Genomic DNA, 21,061 nt, shown 5'->3' with positions numbered 1-21,061 from the left:
TTCTGCTCCCATATTCCCAGGTACTGGGTGACTGAGACTGATGGGGGTGGGGGTGGGTGTGTGTGTGTGTCAATTCAGCAGATGCTCTCAGCACCTGAGCAGGCAGGGCCCTGTGCCTGGTGCTACTAGAGACACAAAGGTTCGATAAGAAAAGGCGCGGTCCTTGCCTTCAAGGAATTGGCAATCACGCCCCGGAGATGACCTATATTCAGATAATAGATAATAATGACAAAATGCAACATTTTGTAGATCCTATAACAGAGGTAAAGCCAATGTGTCATGGGAGATTATCAGGAAAATTGAGGAGGGCTTCCTGGAGGAAGCAGAATTCAAGCCCAGTGGAGACGGAGAAAGTCAGGCCAAGAAGGAACACCAGCCTGAGTAAAGGCACCGAGGAGGGAAAGTGCACTCAGGAGCTGCTCAACTAATGCTGGGTGAGAGCGGAGACCAAAGAGCAGGGAGTTTTATCATTAGCATCTGAGCAAGAAAAACATAGTCCAGTGTGGTCAGCTATAAATTGCCCACAGCTATGCTTATTCAGAGATTAGACAACTAACCAAGAGAAGAAAGCTGTAAATTACCTATTGTGCTTGAAAAAAACAACATTAATTCTTGCCATTGATGTGGGCGGACTTCTGTGTTTGTCTGTGTATCATGCAGCGTAATAATGGATATGAATATAGTCCCACACAAGCCATCTTGCCAATGGGATTTGCTTACAACTCACAAAACTTTGATAGTTTTGTCTATCTTCATAGTTTATTGGTGTGAGCTGGTCTCTTCAAAATTTCCAAGTAGAAGGAAGGACAGATGTCCCTTCTGCACCCAGTTCCTCAAATGCATCTAGGGAATTTCTACCCCTACTTCCACCCCCTGGTTTCAAAGCCTTATGTGGGTCAAGCGAAAGCCCCTCCATTTTCTCCTCTCTTGATCTCCCAAGCTCTCCTCCCAGCCCAGGAAAGTGTTTATTTCCTTCCTGTGTGTGGAAAACCACCCTATATCGCAGCCTCTCTAGTTTCTCTTCTATTGTTCACCAGTATAAACTCTAAACTCTTGTCCTTCAGTGTTGGCTCCCATAGAGCCCACAAACCCTACTCCTCTCCAAGAAGCTGGCTCTACACATAAAAATCTTGCAAATGAAAATCACAGCTGTCATCTCTGAAGCACACCTTGAGAACTTACTTAGAAGTCAGGAACAGAAATTAGTCTTTACTATTCAGCTAGATTCTAAAAAATATATTAAAAATGCCTATATAGTAAAGAATTTAACTTTGTCCAAAGAGGTCTGGCCTTTGTCATTGCTCCCTAGAGAAGTCATCTCCAAGCCCTTGGGATGTCCTGCCTGACAAGAGTGTCCTTTCTTTCCTGGGGGATTTGGACTACACTAGAAAGCCTGTCAACATGATTATGGTGGGGCTTTGAGTCTTATGTGAGTTCAGCTTCTGGAGGAGCTGTCAGTCTTGGAACCCCAATGAAAACTCTGGACACCAGGGCTCTGGTTGGCAGTGCTCCCTGTACAGTATCACACATCCCTGCTGGCAGAGTAACGCGATCCATCGCACTGGGGCATGTGGGGGGACGACAGAAGGCTCCACGCTTGGCGCTTTCCTAGACGCTGACCCATGGGTCTCTTCCCTTGGCTCACCTAATCGGTATCTTTTCCCTGTAAGAAACCATAACCACGAGTATAACAGCTTTCAGTGCGTTCTGTGAATCCTTCAAGTGAATTCTCAAACCTGAGAATGGTCTTCGGAACCCCTTGAAGTTGTAACTGGTGTCAGAAGTGAGGGCAGTGCTGGGAACCGTCCCTCTAGCTCTGCACCCCCTGATTCAGTAGATGCCTCAGCCTCCGTGGGAAGGGAAGACTGCAGAGCAACAAAAATTGCCAGCAATGACGATCAGACCGGATAACGCTTCAAAATGTTATCCTGTCACACACAGAGAGAACTAACAGTGCACAGCAATGCATGGTAAATGTTGACGGTGAGGTGCGCTCTCTGAGTGGGGCTGAGTTCAGAAGAGGGAACAGCGACTGTGGACAGCAGTGGTGGGGGAAGACTTGCTGCAAAACGTGGGACTTGGGCTGGATTCGGAGAATGTAGAAAAACTCAACAGGCAGAGTGAGAAGAGCATCCCAGGTAGGAGAGCACGGTTTACATCGGCTTGCTACATTGGCATATCATTGAGCAGTCTAGGAAAGGGAGGCTACTACAGAAAATTGGGGCAATATTACCCTTGAAAGCTGCCTGATGTTATTCATCTCCCTGAACTCCCTCACTAGCTGATCACTGTAAAAATCTTTTCAAAATACCAAGAGTCACCTTGCTAATTTGGAAGACAGATGCAAGTGTCCTATTCTTGATTCTTCTTTAATCTTTTCCACATCCCATGCTAAACATATATATGAAAGAGTAAATTGGCCATCCAAAAAAAGATATCACTGAAGATTCTGGTGGCCTTCGCCCCCACAAGAAAGTCTGTGGTAATTAATTAACAAGGCTGCAGCGCTGCCCGACTCCAGGAGGTGCCATTCACACAGAATGAAAGTGAACAGTGCCCCCTAGAGTTGTGAGATGCAGCTGCTGCCTTAATAGGAAGGAAAAGTTTTATGGCTACAGATCTGATAGGAATTTGCTGACTCTTATTGGCACTCATACTGAAGTCCATAACATAATTATGGCTAATGGATTATACACACACGTGATAATTAGAGCTATTAACCAATGTAACTTTATGGAGATAAAGACATGAATGATATCAGAGACTTGTTTAGAGGAAGTAATCAGCATAAAAGGATCAAAACATTGGAAGCAAGGAGGAGCATAGTTTCTCTACTCAACTCAGCCTGGTGCTGGGGAGCTGCCACCAGCCAGGAGCCTCAGCTCTGGGTGACACAAGAATTCAGAGGCAATAAATCCGAGCTTTTCAATATCTCCCCCTACCTTAGTTCAGGCTGCTGTAACAGAATACCACAGTTTACAAACAACAGAATTTTATTTCTCAGCGTTTTAGAGGTTAGGAAGTCCAAGATCAGGATCCAGCAGATTTAGTGTCTGGTGAGGGTCCACTTCTTCGTTCACAGATAGACAAACATCTCCTTATTATGTCCTCACAGGGCAGAAGGGATAGCAGCGCTCTCTAGAGTCTCTGAATAAGGACACTAATCCCATCCAGAAACTCTGCCCTCAGGACCGAATCACCTCCCAAAGACCTCACCTCCTGATACCATCACATTGAGGATTAGGAGTTCAATGTCTGAATTCGAAGGAAATATAAATATTCAGTGCATTGTCCCATCCCACCTGGATATGTGGATGTTATGCCATCTGTTTCCTCCAAGACACTATAGAAAATAGTATTTCCCCTTCTAACATGGCTCATGACATTTTGAGGGGAGACCATGATCCACCCTGAGAATTTAAACTTACCCAAGAAACAGAACTCCAGACATCCCCCGAACCCTCTGGCGTCACAGAACCAAAAATGTGATCCTGCTACTTGATGAGAAGTGTTCTTTCCTTATTGACACTCGCACTTTACCTCCTCTTTCAGGAGTTTTTGAATTTTAACTATGCCTTAGTGTCAGTGTGGTAATTTACTTTTAAACAGACTTTGGTTTGAACTATGTAATGTGCAGATGCTGGTTAATTAGCATAAGAAAAACTCTAAGCAAGAATCTACAATTCAGAAGTGGCAACTAAGCCCCTTAAACATTGTTACTTAAATCTACTCCATGGATTTGTTAAATAGGATAAAGGATGTTAGAAATAATTTATTTCAGTGAAATAAATTATGTCAAGGAATACAGTTGCTAGAAAAAAATTATGCAGGCTCTTTGAAGACATTAATGCTAACTGAAATAAATTAGACAAAAAAAAGATAAATACTGTGTGATTCCACTTATATAAGGTTCCTAGAGTAGAAAATTCAGAGGCAGAAAGCAGAATGGGGATCGCCAGAGGCTGGGGGACTGGGGAGAATACTTAATGGGACAGAGTTTCAGGTTCAAATGAAGGATAAACTCTGGAGCTAGCTGGCAGTGATGGCTGCACATCGATGTGACTTTACTTAATGCCACTGAAGTGTTGCATTTAAAATGGTTAAAATTGTATGTTATATATATTTTACCGAAATTTTTAAAAAATCATCCAGTCCCTTCCATGCTACCATGAATGAAATATAAGGATCAGATAAGCCCAGGCCCTCCTACCTTTAGAGAAGTTCTGTCCCCACATTTTAGGGACTCCAGCAGGTACCTGTGTGGATGCAATGATTTATGATGATAAGGATAGCCAATCTTGACCCCAAAGTCGTCAGAAATCACAGCATTCGCCTGGAAGAAACACTGTCATGAAGTCAATGAGAGGAGGAGCCTCCCCTGCGCTTCCAGGAGCAGGTTGCATGATTGGTTTTATGCTGGTGTATCTGGCAGGATATTGTCAAAGGTGCGCTTTCATTGTAACATCTCACCACTAGGCAGGTTGTGGAGGACTATATTCACCCCATAAACACCAGAAGAAGCTGCTAGACTCTTACCCAAAGAACCTGACAATTGCTGAACAGACCACGTTTGCCAAAGCCACTCCCCAAGTCAGAAGTTCAGGATTTAATCTCCGCCAAGAGCACAGTGGAGCAAACAGTAGTTCAGCCCTCCACCCAGTGCCAGTGAAGCAGACAGCTGCCCAAAGGCTTACACCAAGGGGAGACTGCTTTGACCTTAAGAAAATCCACAGGATGGGTAGATTCCTGTCTTGTCTCCACCAGATTCAGTAAGAGAAATTGTAGCCACACAAAAATGTTTTAGGTACACCGTGATATTTTACCAACTATTCGAGAATATGAGGAGGAAAACAAAAAATTAAATTTATTTAATTAAGGAGTAGACCCAATAGTCACCAGGAAACAAATACATGCCACAATATAAATTAAGTACCTCTTATTTAAGTATTCTGATATAAGTGTTCCACTACCTCATAACCAAGCTAAAAGCTGATAAAAATTAGAAAATTGTTAATTCTCAAAATTCAGAAACATTGTGTCAAAATATAGTATTGTGCTGTACCATAAGTCCTCACTTAATGTCATCAATAGGTTCTTGAAAACTGTAACTTTAAACAAAATGACAGATAACAAAACCGATTTGACCATAGAGTTACTGATACAAAAAAGAGTTAAGTTCCTATGGCATAAAACCATCACCAAATTCTAAATAAAGATCAAAACCACTTCTCACATTAAGCATTGAAATAAGTGTAAGCTATCCATGCATTTAAGAAAGACTAGTAGAAACAAGTCAGGTAATTATTTTCCAACCTGCTTATTCCAGTTCAGGGTCACACGCAGCCAGATCCTCCCCGGCAGCTCCGGGCTCAAGGTGGGTCGCACCCTGGACAGGGCGCCCTTCCCCCACAGGACCAGCCACACCCACACTCACGCAGATGGAGCCCTGGAGACGGGCCGTTCACCTCACATGCACATCTTCGGCATGTGGCAGGAAACCCAAGGACACAGAGAAAGCCTACACAGACGTGGGGAGGACGTGCAAACTCCGCTCAGATGGTGGCACCAGCTGGAAGCAATATTTTTTTCCTCATCAACGATATGTGGAAACCAAGTCGAAGCTCTGTCTGAGGACCTGCTGAGCTCACCTTTTCACTTACAGGAAGCACTTCAAGGCTTCTCTGTGGCATATGCAAATTGCCGGCCTCACTACTCTTCCACTTTGGGGTCATTATTAAATAAAATAAGGGTTACTTGAGCACCAGCACTAGGATAGCACAACGATAACGGATGAAGCTACTAAGTGGCTAAGGCGCAGGGAGCGACCACAGCGTGAGGAAGCCAGACAAAGAGATGATTCATGTTCCAGGTCGGACAAAGCCAGACGGTATGAGATTTCATCCCACTACTCAGAATGGTGTGCAACCTAAAACTTATGAACTGTTTAATTCTGGAATTTGCCATTTAATACTTTCAGGCTGCAGTTGACCACAAGTGACATAAACCGTGGATAAGGAGGCCTACTGTATACAGTCTCATGTCCTAATTACCAGGGTCTGCTCTGAGGACAATCCAACCTAAGGCAAGAGGGTAGAAGTAAAGGTGGAAAGAACATTCAGGACTGGAGAAAAGACTTGCGCAAAGGCCCTGAAGGAACAGGCAGAATTCGAGGAATTGAAAAATGACTCCTGTTGGGGGGGGGGGGCGCGGGGATGAGTAAAAAGTGGGGGCAGGGGAGGGAGATGTATCAGGAATAGGAGGGGGAGGGGTGGAGAATCGGTATATGAGTTTTGCCTTTATCCTCAGCAAGATAAAAAGCCATTTCAGGGTTCACGGTGGCGATTGATGTAGTCCAACTTGTGTTTTAAAATCGTGGCTCTTATTTCAGCGTCAACAGGACTGGAGAGGGCCGGGGAGATAGGTATGCTTGGAGCAGCCTGGAGTGGATTGCTGTGGGCCAGGATGCGGGCCAGGATGCGGTGAGGGGAACCTGGACTGAAGTTATTGACAGGGCTGGGCGGAAGTAGTGGATTTGGAAGATATTTAGGAGGCAAAATTGACACGGCTAGGAGGTGAATTAAGGCTGAAGGTGATAGAAGGGCAAGTTGCAAAGACAGCACCTAGCTTCTAGCTTTTATGTTTGAAGAGCTACTATATTTCTAGCACAGAAGACATGCTAGAAATAGATTATTAAAGATTTTATCTTAAAGGCAAGGTATGTATAAGGGATGTTATTTCCTTGGTTCTTGGGACAAAACCTACACAGGCAGGTATGCCTATTATTATTTTTTCACACATTATAAAGCTCTGCACAAGACGACAACTGTCAGGACAGGAAAGCATAAGGAGCAAAACCCAACAGTAGCTAAAATTAAAACTAAAAACTAAAGATCATCTTATTTTAATACCAAACTGTACTGCCCCCCCCCCAGCTTACATAACTGGAGAGTGGGGGTGTCTCACATGAACTTGGAACATGAGAGGGAAGCAACATGGCAGCAAAGGCCTCAGCCGATCATAGGTCTTCCCCCCTCAAGCCAGAATATGCCACCCAGACTTTAAACCCTGTTCAAAAGCACCTTCCTCTTAGAGCTGCTCCAGATCATGAGGAAACAGTGAAGGATAAAGGGTAAGAGAATGAAAGCTTAGGAAGGGCAGACTACGAAAGGAGAAGGAAGAGATTAGATAAACTCTGCCACTTCACACTTCAATCTAAGGCCCAAGCCAAAGAGAGTGGAGGGAAAATTGAAGTGTTGGAAGGAATCATGACATTTTATAGATGCTGGAGGACTTAGACACTTGCTAGTCCAGGATTCCACAACCGCAGCACTGTTGACATTTAGGGGTGGATAATCCTTCGTAGGGAAGAAGGGAGGGTGCCCGCCCTGGACATTGCAGGATGGTTAGCAGAATCCCTGGCCTCTACTCAGTACAGGTAGTGAGAGGCCAGGTATGACTACCAAAAACATCTTCAGCCACTGCCAAATATCCACTGAAGGGCAAAATTGCCTTCATTGAGGACTAATGAACTAATCTAACCTATCCATTTTACAGATGAGGAAACTGAGGCTTATCCAGAGAGGAACGTGGTCTGCGGTTGCTCAGAGTCAGACTAAGAATCTAGACTTCCCCCAAAAGTCTGATCATTGAATCAAAAAGGTCGTGTTTGCAGACAGAGACTTCTGTTTTGTATAAACCTAACTCTAACTCTAACTCTTTATGCAATGTTGGTAATATATCAAAAGGTAAAGAGAGTGGGTATGAGTGGGTATTAGGCCAATCTGCCCCAAGAGCTTTTGCATTGGTGAAGGTACCATGAACTACCAGCAGTAGCAGGAACAGGTGCTAAACAAAATATGTGAATTTTAATTTTATTTGTATCAAACTCAGAAAAAATTCTAGTTGAGTACACAAGTCAAGGAATATTACACAGCTTTTAAAAAGAAGGAAATTCTGTCCCATGCTGCAACATGTATGAAGCTTGAAGATATTATGCTAAGTGAAATAAGCCCCTCACAGGACAAATTCTACATGGTCCCACTTATATGAAGCTTTGAAAGTAGTCAAACTCACAGAATCAGAAAGGAGAGTGGGGGGTGCCGGGGTGGAGGCAGAAGCCGGGGGCGGGGGAGAGTGGCAGAGTGTAAGTTTCAATCATGTATGATGGAAGATTTCTAGAGATCCGCTCTACAGTAGGCGACAATACTACAATAACCTTAAAAATGTGTAAACAGGGTAGATTTTATGTCATGTGTCTTTACCACATTTAAAAACAACAACAACAACACTAGTCAAGGACTGTTACTGTTCTATCTCCTTATTTCTTTCAGAGTGGGCTCCTATCTGGAAAAGTTCCCAGTGTTTGATTGATGAAGACCTGGGAAACTGGTGCCAAACCCCAGTCTTCATTTATAAAGCTCAAGTCACCCCAAAACTACAAAATACAAAACGACTTTTAAATCCAGTGTTAATTATCACCAAAGGAGCATATTTTCAAATACAAGTGCAAATATCACTCCTTAACTTTTTTTAAACATAGTCACAGAATGTTAATGCCTAGAGACCATATTTGTCAAATCCTTCTTCTTAGACATAAGGGCCCTAAGATTCTAAGAAGTTGCTCTTTTGCCCCAAGTCGTCCAGCTTGTTAGTGATAAAGTCCTGCCTGAAAAGACAGGTCTCTGGAGCCCCTGGCCAAGTCTCCCTTTACTTCACCAGACCGCCTTCCTGCCACTGCAAAGAGCCCAAATCCCCCACTTCCATTAATATGAGTTATTGAAATGTCACCGTTGTCCTAGAGAGGAATGAAAGGAGACCTTGATAAGGAAACTGTGAGGGGATGTCAAAAAAAAAAAAAAAAAAGACATGTGATGAAAAATAAATGAAAACTGCAAAATTTAAAAAAGAAGAAAGACAATTCAAAGGACTGGAGGAGAAAAATACCAGAGAATGAGAATCAGGCCCAAAAAAGGCATCCACAAAGATAAGCTTCTAGTTATTTTTGGTGCCCCGAGTAGTGTTTGGCCTGCTGCCAAAATTGCTTTTGACCTAAATGGAGAATAAAAACTATTTTCTTTATCTATTGAGAGTAAAATCAAATTTCTTGTTCGGAAGCACTGGTTTGGATGAGGTGAGATAACATTTCAGGGAATAGAGGTATTATTAGCCATCCCTGGCATCCCTGGGACACTCAAGAAATATCTGTTGTTAAAAAGAATATCTAGATTTTACTAAGTCGTGTTGGGATAACACTGTACATGGAGTTCATTAGTTCAATCTTGCTTCTAAATAAACGTCCTCCTTGGGCCCCTCACCCCATTCTCCTGCATGTACACACTCACGTCTTGTTTCCTTGAGCTCTGTGCTCTCGCGCTCTCTTTCTCTCTCTTTCTCTCTCTCTCTCTCTCTCTCTCTCTCACACACACACACACACACACACACACACACACTGACTTTTAGCTTTGCCTTACTCTCAGCCGTTCCCCTGCACACACATTCCAAGTTGAAATAAACCACAGAAAACCCCTGTTTTGACTCCCACTTCTATTTACTTAGTTATATGCATTAGTGATGGTGCTTTTGGCTACAAGAAAGCACAAACCCAAATAAAAGTTGCTTTGAGCAGTAAATACATTTATGTTTTCCGGAGACAAGAAGTCCCGAGACAGCACCACAAAGCATAGTAAATGTGTGTTGACGTGAACTGCCCCGCGGCACCTACTCTGCAGAGGATTAAGAGTTCACATAAACTGTGGCCCCGGGTGCTTATTGTGCAGCCAGGGGACACTAGTTCACAACCCCCGCGCCAGGAAGCGTGACACACACCGACTGATTGGTGCAGACCACGCAGACTCCGGCGAGAGCTGGAAGGAAGGAGCGTTCTTGTGCCCAGAACAAACAAGGATGACCTCACCAGGGACATGAGTGTGGGTGAGGGTTTCCAGGGTGGGAAGGGTTTCAAGAAGCGGAGACGTTGATACGAAACAGCTTTCAAGGTGGGAGAAACTGATGACGTGGAAGAGGCAGGGGATCTTCAGAAGTCTGCAAGGAAACGGGTTTGCTCCGCCAGGCTTAGAGACCAGTGCCAAAACAATGAGAATCCCTCAACAGGGTGAAACTTGGAAGATCACCCCCTCACGTGGGCAAGGCGACCATTGAGTGGAGAGGCAGAGCGCCTCCGAGAGGACGCTGAAGTCCTTACTGGGGTGACCAGGCTCCGTCACATCTGATTGCCAGGTTAAAAAGGGAAAACAAGGAGTGAAGTATTTGGCTAGAAGAGTTCTAGACAGAATGAGGTGTGGGTGGGGGTCCCATGAACAAGTCGAGGGCACTGAGTTCCTCCTGTATTGGAAGCAAGAGAGATGACGATGAGAGCTTACCAACGTGGGGCCTGGGGAGCAAGCCGGAAGCGTGGGGGGAAGACTTGATCCTCTCTGTAGTTTTAACTCCTGCCTCCTTTGCCTGAGAGGTCCTCTGGGGGAGGGAACTGATGTTTCCCCCTTGTGTGGTTTGATTAGAGAACGCCTATTTTTATTAGTCAGGATGCAAATAATGGAGGACCAAAGTACTGAGTTTTTTAAAGAGAGATTTATTCACAGATCTATTATTATGTAATACCTTTATATCTTCTGTGACAGCAATTCCCGGGCTAGTGGGCTCAAGGGATGTCAGGGGCTGAGGGTCAGCTTCTTTGTGATTCTTTCAGACCGCTCCCTGGGGATTGCAAAGCGGCTGCAACAGCTTCAGTTACCAGCTCCTCCTCCAAAACAGGAAAAAAGATGGAGGGGCTGCTTTGTGTCTATCTCTCCGTTTAGAAGGAGAAAACTCTTTACCGGATGTGGCCCTTCCCTCTCCCCTGCAGACTTCCACAGGCTCCATCCCTTTGTTCAGGGCTCACTCACAGCCTGGGCTCCGGGTTCCAGGGTGCAGAGAAAGAGTGCCTGGGACTCCCACCCTCTCTGACCAGCTCTGCAGGGGCAGGCGAGTGGCAGCGCCCGGCTCATCCCTGGCCGGGGCCTGGTGGGAGAGAAGGGCAGAAACAGGCTCGGGTTGAGCTATGAGGCCTTGCTGAGGAGTGTGGACTTTGTTTCACAGCAGGAGAAACCGGCACAACTCCCTGGGGTGAGGAGGAAAGCACTGAGCTGTGCTGAGCCTCAGAAACATAACTGGAGGCAAAGGTGCGAGAAGGTCAGAGTGAGGGGTGGAGTGGGCTGATTAGGGCACTATGGGGACTCCTGAGTGAACCAGAAAACTACCCCTCCCCTTGGGGACATGTAACTAGATTGGAACAACCAGTGTGCATATATATACTTGGCAAAGAAGTGAGAAGCTAGATTGCGCGCCCGCTTCCTGTTTACCGGCCACAGCTCCTGGGGAGCTCACTGCCTCAGTTTCCCTGGGCCTCGACTTCCTTGTCTCCAAAACAGACTAAATGCTGTCTTCATCCCTCCCTCCTCCAGAAGTCCAAGAATGGTTCTTTGCACGAAAGTTTGCCCAGGCAGATGCTGTCCATGTGCCTCTCAAGCAAGGCAGCTGGGCTGATTGGCACTGCCACCAGCAGAGTGGTGCCGTGTGTTTTCTCCCGCACATCTGCACCACGATTAGCAATGTCTGTGCTTCCAAATACAATGGAGCTTCTGATCATTAATGATCATTATTGTTAGTGAAGAGCCAGAGAACTTTCATTGCATACTGATACTTTGTTTCATGCTTCATGTCAAATCTTTTTTTCCCCCAAGACAAATTTGATTTTCTTTAGAATGTAAAAGAGAAGACACCATTGAGGGATATTTGGGGACTTCAATTCTGTGTCATAGTTGATAAATCACTTCCCCTCAGTGAACTTCAGAGTGGACCGAAGAATAGATTGAGTTATATCAGTCATTCTTACCCATGGGTGAATCTCAAAAATCAAATGGGGCTTTTTCAAAAGACAGATTCATGAACCCCAGTCCACACCAAGAGAAACCTGTATGCCTAGGTGTGGATCTGGCAATGCACATTTTGAAACTTCTCGAGATTCTGGTGGGCCCCCTAAATTCTCTTACTAATTTGTCAACAGAAAGTTATTCAGGATCCACTGTGGGTCAAGACTAAAAGGCCTGTAGTATCTAGAGATAAAAGTTTTATCTCTGTGTGGAAGGATAAACATGAAAACAGACATAGACTAAATAAGATAACCCTTCAAAGGCAGAAGCGCTGATTTACAAAAGCGCAGCTGCAGGGTTCCCACTCGGCCTGGCAGGAAGTCTTCCACTTTGTAAAGCATATGATTGTCTAACCACTCTGCTGTACACCTGAAACCAATGCAAAATAATATTGAATGTAAACTGCAACTGAAAAATAAAATTTGAAAATATCCCTGGCACACCTTATTGGAACTGTACATTTATCTCTGTGACTCCCCAAACAGGGCATGAGCAACGTAAGAGCTAACTCTGCATAATACCTACCATTGCGTCACGAAGTCAGCTATAGTACCCCTACCGCACAGTCACAACAAACATGGTAAGTATTGAGTGCCCACTACCTCCCGGGAACTGTTCAAAGCACTTAGCATATTTTTATTAACACGATTATTCTTCAAAACAACCATAAAAGGTAGGTACCATTATTATCTCCATTTTGCAGATGAGAAAATTGAGGTTCCTACTAGAAAATAAACAAAAATAAACTGGGTTTAAAGCCTACACTCTTAATCCACCATACTAATAGAGAGCTAATAAAAATTTTTCTTGAATGAATAAAGAAATAAATGACATATCTCAGTGGAGACATCTAATGCACCAGGTCTTCCTGTCATAGAGACCAGGTTAAAAAAGGGTAAGAATCTTTGGGCTTTGTATTAGTCAGGGTCTCCAGCGAAATAAACTCAGTAGGATGCATGTATAGGGAGAGACGGGTTCATTTGAAGGAGCTGGCTCATGCGATGGTGGAGGCTGGCAAACCCAGAATTTGCAGGCCAAGCCAGCAGACCAGGGACCAAGGGAAGAGTTAATGTTGCAGCCTTGAGTCTGAAGAAGGCTTCTGAAGGTAAGATTTCTTCCTACTCAGAAATCTCAGTCTTTTCTTTTAAGGCCTTCAGCTGATTAGATGAGATTCACCCACATAATGGAGGGTAATCTGCTTTACCCAACGCCTACTAATTTTAATACTAATCACATCTAAAAAAAAAAAAATACCTTCACAGCAACATCTAGGCTGGTGTTTTACCAAACAATTGGGTATCAGTCTAACCAATTTTACACATTATGTTAACTATCACAGGCTTGAAGATGGACACATCTGGGGCAAATAAAAATGGGTGTATCCTACAGGATTTACTCCCTCCTCTGCATACAATAGATATAATTGTCTATACTATTCATTTGAAACATATTACACAATGGCTTGCTCTATTATTTATCCTTGATTTCCATATGTCTTATCTTCCCAAGTAGACAAAAATTCGTTTGGATAGTCAGGAATAAGACAATGCAGGGAGCATGTCTTCTAATTCTTTCTATCCCCATAATGCTTCATCCAGTGATAAGCACATAGCAGGCCCCCACAATGTGTTAAATAAAAGAACTCATTTAGGAAAGATGATAAAATCAATAAATTGAGAAATTCTTGGAGATAAATAAATCAAGAGTGTTAACCTCAATGAACTAAGGGAACACAATTTGACCACTGCCAGAGGACTCTAGTGTTAAACATAAAAGTAAACACCTTTATCTTCTGCCCTCTCAAGAATAAATTTCTATCTTGCTAGAACTGCTGAAGTCTCTGAGCTTTGCCAAAGGGATGGTTCTGTCCAGAGCATCTAAGAGTAGAAGCCACATGGGATGGAGCGGAGAACTTGAAACTGGTTTAGGGCCCAATATTTATCAACAGAAAGAAAGAGTTGAGGAGATTGTGGTACAGAGAACATAGGGCCTCTAACCACAGGGTCCTATAGGCCAAAGCAGCTTCCCTGGAATGGAAGGTTCTTGATAGAAGATTTGAGCTCAAGGGATGGCAAACAGGAGCAGAATCCTCTTTTTCAGGCCAAGTCCAAGACACTGTCAAGTTTCATCTAACCCTCCAGTCACATTTAATGGCTGCCTTCCACTGTGCTTTCTATCCGTTTGCATTTTATATGCACCATCTTCATGCTGTAACTGTTTACTAGTCTGAGTCTCTCACCAAACTGTAACTATCTACAGACTACAGACTACAAAGACTGCCTGGGTCATCTTCATAGCTCCCAACACCTTCAACAGTGACTGACACATATCTGGTATTGAACATTTCTCTGTGGAAGGGAGAAGGCTTGGAAGGAAGAGCAGAACAGGAAATGCACATGCGCAGAGCTACCTGAGAGAAGCCGTGGTGTAATGCAAAGGGCAACGGAGACCTGGGACCTCATCCTGACTCTCCAGTGAGAAGGAAAGTGGGCAGGACATTTGAACTTCTTAGGTGTCTGTTTTGTCATCTATGAAACAAGGTATTTATAGCTTTAGGACTGTATAAGCACTCAGGACAGAAAATGCATGGTTTAGGGTTGTGCATGTGTGTTTTAGTGTGCCAATGCAAGAAATAAAGCTGAAACTGGAGCACAAATTTGATTATTTCAAAGGAAAGAAGGAGAGAGGGAGTCGCAGCAATGTTATCTGAACTTTCAAGTTAATTGAAACTTGATTTAAAAGAATGTATGGTATGAGATGCTTTATTCTTGATAAGTCCCAAGATAATTAACTCTAGCTTAATTTGGGATGTGTGAATGAAAGACAATATACCTACATTTATAAAATACTAAGCATAGCCAAATAAAGAATTTGAGGACCCAGAGATCACACTCATGAGAATGCATAAGTAGCTATATTTCAAAGAAAAAATAAAGTCAGTACTACCTGGACTCTTCCAGAGAATTTTTTCAAAATAGATGAGGGAATGCTAAATTATTTCTTAAAGTGAGTACAATGTGATAATGAAGGCAAGCAGAGATGTCATGACCACCCCCCTTCACACCAACCTCCCCTTTAGTGTCAATTGAAAAAACCAAACTATAATAAGTATAATAGCAAACAAAATCAGAGGACTCAGAGAATAGTAATACACATGAATAAGTGGGCTTTATTTCGGGAAGGCAAAGAAATTTCACTATTAGGGAATTTCACTGTTAGGAAATTTAATATATCCTTTACTATGTCTGGTAATGAAAAGAGAAAATGCTCATATGAGTACTTCCATGAATGCTGAGAATACATTTGATAGAACTGTAATGTCTTCTCTTAATAACATCTCTTATTAGATAACTACTTTCTTTCATTCAGTTAAACACATATTTATTGAATACTCACTATAGGCTAGACACAGTTCTAGGCACTTGGGATACGGCAGTGAATAAAACAGACAAAAATCTCTGCCCTCTTGAGGCTTATGTTTTAGTGGTGGAGACAGACAACAAATAATAAGCATAAGGATTAAGTAAATGACCTGGTATGTTAGAAGGCGGTGAATGGTATGGAAAATAAAGTAAAACAGGATAAGGAAGATTAGGAGCTGGGAATTGAGGCAATAGCAATTTTAAATAGAGTGGTCAGGGTAGACTCAATGAGATAGTGACATTTGAACAAATTCTTAAAGGAGGTGAGGGAACAAGCTATGCAGATACCTGGGCTGGGATAGGAAGTAGAGGGAGGGGGCAGAAGTGTTCCTAGCAGAGAGAACCTTCCAGTTCAATTGAAAAACAGCAAGGAGGCCAGTGTGGCTGGAATATATTTTAGTAGAAGAGGTTAGATAAGGCGTGGTGTTTGAAGGGGCAACAACCACACACTCACAGAACCACATCCAAAGGAAGGAAGGACAGTGTCTCCTAACACTTTTCTGTTTCTTACGGAGGAAATTGTGTCCTGAAGCTCGATAGTAGACTTCATAACACTGTCAAATCTCCCTAAATTAATCTATTGATTTAAGACAATCTCATTTTTAAAAACCAGCATAATTTTCTTTAAATGTGTGAACTGGCTCTCAAGTTCATGTAGGAAGAAAAAAGCAAGAATAAACACAAAAATTCCAAAAGAGTAGCACAAATAAGGGAAACACACCTTATCAGCCAGAAAAATAACTGGATAGCCATATGAATGAAAATAAAGTTGATTCCTACCTCTTACTTTGCACCAAAATAAAGCCCAGATTGATCAAAGAGGAGGATACTAAGTGATTAGAGGTTGTAATAGATAGGAGACAAACTTTTCACTGTAAATAACTTTGTCTTTAAATTGTGTAGTGCATACATCGCATATTTAAAATTAATTAATTGCATTTAAAATGCACTCAGGTTCTTACATAAGTAGTATAGTACAGTAGAAAAACCACAGACCTGAGAATCTGATGGTGTTTTTGAGTCCTGATTTGGCACTAATTAACAAGTAACTTTGGGCAAGTCATTTCATCTTCACTTCATCTCTAAAGTGTTAATAATAGGTCAGATGGATTTCAGTATCTTTTAATTCTAAAATTCTATAACACTGTAAGTTTAAGCTTCTAAACTGGCCCAAGAGTACTTTTATCTGCTAAACCCAGTTTTGACAGCTCCCCCAATAGGCAGCAGATGGTTTATTGTGGAATTTAGCGTGAAACATTATTCAGTGCCCACTGCATTCACACCATTGCAATTGAATAAAGACATTATGCAAAGCACACATTAGGGCTCAGCCAGGAGTGTCTGGGCTGTTAGTCATGGAGGTGGTTGGTCGTCCCACATACCAGACAAATAGCTAAGGAAAGGATCACCCCATGGAATTGGATGCCTGGAATGGAGAGGCCTGTGACTCATGGGGGGTGGGGGGTGGGGGGTACCAGAAGGACTCTACAGTCCACAGCCAATCAGCAGTCTATGATTCAGCGGCTGATTGTCCCTTTGGGGGCTTATTTAGATCTTTAATCTTTTCTGTGACCCACCTTTTGGATATCCTACAAAATACCTCCATCAAAAATAAAAAAAAGAATAAAACATAAATCAGTCTACTTGTTAACAACTTGACAAAATAATCGTGATTATCAGCTATCTTAGCCAGTAAGTAATTCATTTTCTGTGTTTCAAGGACTGTAATAGCTGAAAGGCATCTTAGCCATCGTCGAGTCTAAACCACACACCTTACAGATGAGAAAAATGAGGCTTCCAGGGGTCAACATGACTTGCTTAAAATACCCAGAGTTCTTGACAAATTCAAGATAAAAATTCAAGTGTCTCAGCTCCTGGTTTGAAGCTGTTTCTGTCACTTTTGTCCTCAAATTATCTTCCAAACTGTACTGCAATTTACTGCCAGCCACAAGGGTGTTTTGTTCTAACAATGATTGGGCTTTCTCCGCCCATCTAGACCCTGATATTCCCTGTGACCTTAGGATCAGAGATTCTGAGCAGGACACTGCAGGAGACTAAACAGAACATGGAAATTCCAGTGTAGGTCTGTCCTTGAGAAACTATTTCTTACCCAGCTCTCCCTTTATCATCAGTCTCCAATCACTTCCCCTGGAACACGTCATCTGACACTTTTTTTAAACCTTCTGTCCCTTCACTTCCACTTCCACCCCCAGCCAAAATGATTCTTAGAGCTTATAAGCGTCTCTCAGACACATGCCCAATTTAATTCTACCAAGGAAACAGCTGTCGGCAAATTTCCTTGGGGGTTTGTATTTCCCTTCCACTTAAGTAGGTCATTGCTCTAAAGAAAGTGTAAAGATGGAATGAATGAAAATAAGTGGCTGGATTTGGCTTGTGTGAGATCTATGAAAAGTGCAGGGAGAGGCACAGAATGACAGGCAGGGCCAGCAAAGGAAGTCCCCCTGTGAGCCTCTCAGTGACTCAGGCCTTACAGCACTACTAGTCAGACAGGCACAGGAACATTCGAGGGACCTTAATCACAGAGTCGTGAAGTCGCTGTCTTGCCTGCACCTATATGCATTTCTTCTCATAGACAGGAAGGTTCAACAGAAAACAAAAGATAAGCTCCCCGGGGAGGATGCCATTTTTGAAGTTGAAAAGAGGTGTTTGGGGCTAAAAAGATGGAGACGTGTGACCTGAGAGGCAGAGGTCTTCTGAGACCTTTCAGAGAAATTCAACCATGTTCAACATGGTTGAATTTCTTCCAAAAAAATCAAATGATTTGTCACTCCAACCAAGCTGTCCCACCTCCTTTGAAGAGTCCGTGCCGGGAGGCAGAAGCCTACCGTCCACAAAATTAGCATCTCCAGTGCAAGGCAGGGTCTTGGGCAGGAGGACATCCTGTGGAATGAGGCGGAGGCAAATGACCAGGAGGACCTTGTTGGAGAAAAGGAGGAGAGGGTCCCACGAAGGACCGGCAGGGCGTGGCCCTGGTTTATTCTTTCACATGAGGTGCCAGGAGACTTTTTGACACAGCGAACATTCCCCTTCTTGTCTTGAAACCACCCAGAAGCCTGCTCCCTGCCAAGAGGCACACAGCGTGCTCCGTCACCACCAGCACGCCACCCCATGCCACCCTGCGCCATGGCCAGGTAAGGCCTCGTTCGCTGTTGCTAAGGCACAGCTACTACACCGACCAGGCTGTAGGCATCTTAACTTCAGAGAGCTAGAAACATACTGAAACCTCATTAAATTCATAGGTTTTATCATTGTTGCCCCTAAAAATTGGACCCTTCAGATAAATAGTGGGGCAAAGTAGAAATCTGTTGATACTCAAGGCAAAGAGTTCCCTATGGCTACTCCGCTCTGTTGTTAGAGTACACACTGTTCCATTGACTGTCTCATGAATTAAACATTTGTGGGGCATCTGCTAAGAAGCACCAGACAATATGCTAAGTGACGCAAAGGTGAGAAAAATCCCTTTTCAATGGGTATGTTACCAACAGAAATAACAAGGTGGGCCACATATACAATTCCAAATTTTCTAGTAGCCATATTATTAACAGGTAAAAAGGAAACAGGCAAAATTGACTCTAATAATGTGTTTTATCTAACTCAGTAGATCTAAAACATTATCATTTCAACATGTAATCAATATTCTAAAATTATTAATGATATGTTTTACGTTCTTTTTATACTAAGCCTTTGAAATCTGTGCATATTAAACACTCACAGCCATTTTCTATTCAGACACTAAATTTTGACGAGAAAGATTTTACCTGTATTTAAATTTCATAAATTGTACAGTTGATAGATTCACATGCCCAAGTTGTTCCAAACATACCTAAAAGTTTTCTGCTAAACTTTATTAATTAGAATGAAATGAAATTCAACATTTCATCAGTCAGTTCAACAAGCCACAGGTGAAGCGCTCAATAGCCACATGCGGTGACCGGCTACTGTATGGAATCAATGCAGCTCTGGAAGGAAAGATAAACAGCAGTCAAATGAATTCATAAACACTGTGAGGCTCTAAGCGTGATAAGGGATGTGGAGTATAGGTATATAGTGTTGTAAGGATGCATAGTACTTAATTTTGCCTTGGGGAAGCAAAGACTTCCTTGAGGAAGTGCTTTTTAAGAATCTGAGCATTAATACACAAAGAGGGCACAGAGCAGAAAAGGGGCTTTCCTGGCCAAGGCAGCAGCATGTACCAAGGTCCAGAGGCAGAAGGGAAAATAATGAGGCCTGTGTTAGTCAGCATCCTGTGGGGAAGCAGATGGCCTTTTCCATCTGGGTCATTTGAGGAGTGTTTAATCAAGAGACTGGTGAACAAGATGAGGCCAGGGTACGGAGGAAGCAGGGCAGAATGGTGCAATGCCCTGGGCTAGCAACAGCAGGGAGACATTAACCACCACCATCACCACTATTCCCAGCACCCCAACTTCATGAGGCAGAGAAATAAGACAGTTATTCGAACCTGCAACAAGTAACTGTATGGTAAGACCATCTGACAAGAGCTGTAATCTTCAGTTGAAGGGGTGCAACCAGCCGACAGAGTCCAGCAGGGCAGTAGTAGAGGAAATAAATAGCCCAGCCTCACTTTCCTTTTGCCCTATCATCGTTTTGTATTGCACAAAGTCCCTGTAGCTATGCAAGGTAACATTCAGAGGTTTTGATGATTAGGACGTGGACATCGTTGGGGGGTCGCGTTATTCTTTCTACCACAATGTGCCAGGAAAGTGAAAGGAGGCCACGATGGTAGATGTAAAGGGCAAGAGAGGAATATGGAGAGTTAATGTGAGGAGCTGTATCAGCAAAGTTGTGTAGACCATGGTGAGGATTTTCTTCTGTATTTTGGTGAGGACTCCTAGGAAAGACAGTATCACTCCTTCTTGCTGTCTTGAAATCTGAGGAGATACAGGGTCTGAAACTGTTGCTACCACCTTGCTACTAAATAAAGTCTAGGACTCAAGGCAATAGCTGGCAAAAGAAAAAGATGGTGGGGAAAAAATATTTATGAGATCTTTTTTAACTCTAACTCCAGTTATGTCTGAAGATTGATCTAGCCACATGTATACTTTTAACTTAGATGAGCCAATAAATTCCCTTTTTGAATAAGCAAAGTATGTGCAAATGTCATTACAATGGAAACAATATTGAATTCTATGGGAAGATAAATTAAGTGTAACCCATGTGGAGAAAAATGCCTTATATATCAAGGTGGTCAGGGTGTTAACTAAAATTCTCATGTAATCATAAGAGCTTATGAAAACAGGTAAGAGAATCTTAAAAGCAGAAACAAAATAAAAATGTCAGAAGAGTTCCTATGTTCAAAGCTTCAATTTAAAGTAAAACACTAAGAAATAAATAGGAATATATCTAAAGAGAATTAAAAATTATAGTCTTAGACTATTTTAAAGTAACTTCTTTATTGTGACTAGAAATCAGATTCCAAGGTTATCTTGTTCTCTTTTGTCCTGAGTTTGTATCTTTCATGAGCCCTGAAATGGCAATTTTACAGATGCATGAATTATAATATTCATGATTTCCACAGCATTATAAATGTACTAAGTAATTGTAATTTTCATTGACACAAGAGTTACAGGTTCCTGGGATTTGCTCAGTAGAACTTCAGATCGCTGCTATGCACCTCACAAAAGTGATTATCCCCTTCATGTGAACTGAGGAATCTGACCTTAAATAACTTTT

Source organism: Pteronotus mesoamericanus, unplaced genomic scaffold (genome assembly GCF_021234165.1).
Source record: "Pteronotus mesoamericanus isolate MK-2021 breed Mesoamerican mustached bat unplaced genomic scaffold, CSHL_Meso_final contig_74, whole genome shotgun sequence".
NCBI classification, from domain to species: domain Eukaryota; kingdom Metazoa; phylum Chordata; class Mammalia; order Chiroptera; family Mormoopidae; genus Pteronotus; species Pteronotus mesoamericanus.
The sequence above is the reverse complement of the archived record's forward strand: the minus strand, read 5'-3'. Positions refer to the sequence as shown.